This window comes from Myotis brandtii, unplaced genomic scaffold (assembly GCF_000412655.1).
Source record: "Myotis brandtii unplaced genomic scaffold, ASM41265v1 scaffold853, whole genome shotgun sequence".
In the NCBI taxonomy this organism is placed as follows: domain Eukaryota; kingdom Metazoa; phylum Chordata; class Mammalia; order Chiroptera; family Vespertilionidae; genus Myotis; species Myotis brandtii.
This window is the reverse complement of record NW_005371463.1, coordinates 247,571-251,182: the sequence shown is the minus strand read 5'-3', so window position 1 is coordinate 251,182 and position 3,612 is coordinate 247,571. Positions and strand designations below refer to the sequence as shown.

The window sequence follows — 3,612 nt, the reverse complement described above, 5'->3', positions numbered from 1 at the left end:
GTGCGTGCTATGGGCACCAGGGGGCGCTGGGGGGCTGAGCAGGGGCACTGCTGGGCACTGGGGTGCTGAATGTCTGAGCAGAGATGCTGCTGGGCACTGGGCTCAGTGTGTCGAGCGATGGGAGCTGTGAGAGGCCAAGACGAAGACAGAAGAGAAGCTGCGCCAACAGCACTGGTTACAAATGCCCAGCTCTCAGAGAACTGTCACGGGGACGTGAAGCAGTAATGATGGAGGAGGAAACGGACGGAGGGGCCTAAGGATGCTGGGGTGGCCAGAGATATGGGCCATGAGTAGGTAGCCCGGAGACCCGTCAGCCTGGACAGACTCAGAGGTGCCAGGAGAGCGAGCCTCGGGACAGGGCTGACGCTGATCCTGCCCACGAAGCCCGTCCAGTCCTCTGCTGAGGCTAATGGTGAGCTCTGGGTGCGACTGAGGACAGCTGACCGTGTGAGTTGAGGGGTGTTGTCCCGCAGAAGGTAAAAATGAACTCTCTGAGGGTGCTGGGGTCTAGAGAGTTCAGTTTTTAAGCCTTCCTTTCCTTACAGCTGTCAGAAATAGAAAACAAGAGTCCTCGTAAGAGAAAGACCAGAGTCACTCTTCCTAAAGAACAAGCCACATGTTTTCTCCAGCCACTCTACGTCTAGAAAAGGAGCGACGAAGACAGCCTGGCCACTGCAGGCAGAGCTGGAGACTGACAAGGGCCAATCCCTACCTTCTGCCGGCTTCTGTCCGAGGCCCCAGGGCCTCAGTGTCCAGCCAGGGTCATCCCGTCCTCGTTCCTAAACCTGAGGTGAGGAAGTGCCCCGTTACCCCACTGCCTGTGCAGCACTAAAAGCAGACCCCAGAGTTGCCTCCACTGTGGGCTCTTCCAACTGGTTCTGGCCTGTGTATTTGGTGGATGGACTGGTGGACAGACGCCTCAGGGGAGGAGAAGTTAACCCCTGTATGTTCTTGGATGGACTAACATAGACCAAGGGAACCCATTGTTCAGCAGAAATAAACCACTTCATTCCAAAAACTCTGGGGTACCCACCAATATTTCATTCCCAGTACCAACCCCAATCCTCGGGGCAAATGGAGCCAGAAGTCTAGGAATCAAAAGGCTTTATAGAAACTGTATCAGAAACTGAACTTGCCGGCCAGAGCACTCCCAATGTCCTTATAGAAACCTCCGCAGGTAGAAGACACGGATCACCCCTTTGGACGAGTGTCGGGTTGCCCTATGCCTACTGGCTTCTCTAAACCTCCCATTCTTGGCTTCAGTGAACAGGACAGGGACTTAATTTCATGTCTGACCAGTGACATGCAGGAACTAACTAGTGTGCCTGGAGAGCATCAACAGGTAAAAGGGCGTGGCCTCCACTGACCTTAAGCCTTGCCATCCCTTTTGACTTGGAGATGGGACGGACATCACGGTTTTGAGAAGAATGCACACGCTGTCGCCTTGCTGAGAAGGCCCTTATGAGATGCTTACCACCTACTGCCATCCAAATGAAGAAAAAATTACTTTGGATTCACACAAGCCACACTAGCTTGGTGTGCCCATCACTGCCAGGATAATTAGAAGATCATCAAAAGGTGACCTTGAAGTCAGGAGTCCTGGGCCAATTCCCAGGCCCCAGAGGCAGACACAAGCATGAAGCACACAGCTCTTCCCAAGATCACAGATCAAGAAACTTCACTCCCACTTACTTTCTCCCCTATTGGGTCTCAGCACTTCTAGAGGGAAATAAAACAGCGGGGGATCTTTCTTTTAACCAAGCCTCCACTTCCTTCAGCCATTTATTAAAAGGTGGACAGGAGCTTGCTTGCCTCAATCTATCCTATTTTCCATCTGGTTCTCCACCATGGCTCTTCTCAAACCATGTCTCACTCTTATGAACTTAAACTTGTACTGGTTTCTCAACAGGTCAAGCACAGACACCCCCTGTACCAGCTTTCTAAACCCTGGCCACATTAACTAATCAACTCGAGTGCTGGCTATGTCGACATTTAGACCACTGGCAGGAGCAAAAAAACTAATTAGTGTTCCTGCCAATGGGAGGACCTGGAGAACCAACTCTAGAAAATAGATGAATGACAATGTGTGGCATCCATGACCAAGAAAACAACGTCACTCTTCTCCTTTTGGTTAGTCAATTGGACACACACACACACACACACACACTCATGCACACACTCATGCACACACACACAGAAATGCCTTTAGAAGCTCAAGGACTGTCTCTGCTCAGGCAGGCACTCAGAAGGGCATTTCCCCTTGCAGTGAAAGCAGGCACAGTGCTAGGCCTTGCCTGGGTCGTGTATCAAGGCAACAGTGCAACCACCCTGTGGTGTGATTCCACAGGCCGCATCCTCAAGCCTCTCACGAAGGTCACGAACTGTCTTGGTGCAGGCTCTTGCGGTACGGACACTTGCCAAATCACTAGATGTTACCTGTGGCTCACCAGCCACGCTTGTGCAACCTTGGGTAGCTCAGTGGCTCCCCTGATTAGCTGCCAAAGACCAAACATTATCTGTGGGTAGACCAACAATCCAGACTGAGTTGGTCAGGTAACAAAACCAAGCCTTGTAGCTGCCAAGGCCTAGCTCCCGTGCCACTATTCACAGCCTGCTCTGTTCCTACAGACTGACAGGAACACACAGGGATGGAGAGGTGCAGACGCCGGCAGGACAGGTGACAAGGCACGCCAACCCCGAGCCGGTGGTCACATGTTCCTGTCCGATCTCAGCCATGAACAACACTGGCCTTTTCATCGCATGTGGCGACCAGGGATAGGAAGGCTCCCGCCCAGATGGTTAGGATGATGTGGACTCGGACTCCTGACGCCCTCGGTCACCAGGCCCTCCGCCTTCGATGCCAAATTACAACCTGGGCTCCCCTGTCCTTAAAGTAGCGCCACGTGAACATGCCAGTTGAGATGTCCTAGAAAACCGCTTGGGCCTCACAATCCTAAGTTCTTTCCAGCAGGGAGATCCCTTTTCCCAGGCTTGGGACCTTGTCAGTCGGGAAAGGCAGTTCTACATCTTTCCAGAGTCACAGAGCGAGAGTTTGCTGTCACTGTGCAAACCCTGGAAGCACAGTGCTCAGAAGTGACTGGTTAGCCTTGCTGTGCTCCACGCTCCCCCACCCGGACACGCGGCCAGCAGGAGCGGGAGGAGCTGTGCAACCCCCGGGGAGGCATGCCGCCTCTGTGCCCATCTCTTGGGACGAAAAGCCCCTAATCTGAACCCTTTAAAGGACAAGATGAACGCTCTCCCTCCGATAAATGGGCCTCAGCCATGCGACGGAAGCTGGATTTAACGGGATGTGGGGAAATGTGCTCAGATGCGAAAGTTTTCACTTTACTCATGCCGTTCTAATCTGTGTCCTTCTCTCCGTTTGCAGACCTCTGGCCACTCTGCCCCGAACCCAACCCTCTGTCCACAGCCATCTGTCCAGCTGCTTGGTGACACATCCGGGGAAGTGGAGGCGTCCAGCGCTCCTGAGAAGCAGCAGGTGCAGGGAGGGCACCCTGACCTTCATGAGGGGCCTCCCTGGCCCAGGGGGAACAAGGGACGAGGAATGGCGACGAGACATCTGTGCAGGCAAACCCTTCTCTCCTCCCACCA

General features: G+C 53.5%; 1 protein-coding gene and 1 long non-coding RNA gene across 2 annotated transcripts in view; one reads left to right on the top strand and one right to left on the bottom strand.

Moving 5' to 3' along the window:
• The window catches only part of LOC106724506, a 4,876-nt gene extending 1,275 nt beyond the window's left edge, over positions 1-3,601 (top strand). Inside the window, exons 2-3 of the long non-coding RNA XR_001360320.1 lie at positions 1,910-2,130; positions 3,389-3,601. This is a non-coding gene — a long non-coding RNA (uncharacterized LOC106724506). The remainder of the gene's footprint in view (positions 1-1,909; positions 2,131-3,388) is intronic.
• USP53 (ubiquitin specific peptidase 53) overlaps positions 1-3,612 on the bottom strand; it is a 75,373-nt gene that overhangs the window by 12,415 nt on the left and 59,346 nt on the right. The window lies entirely within an intron of this gene.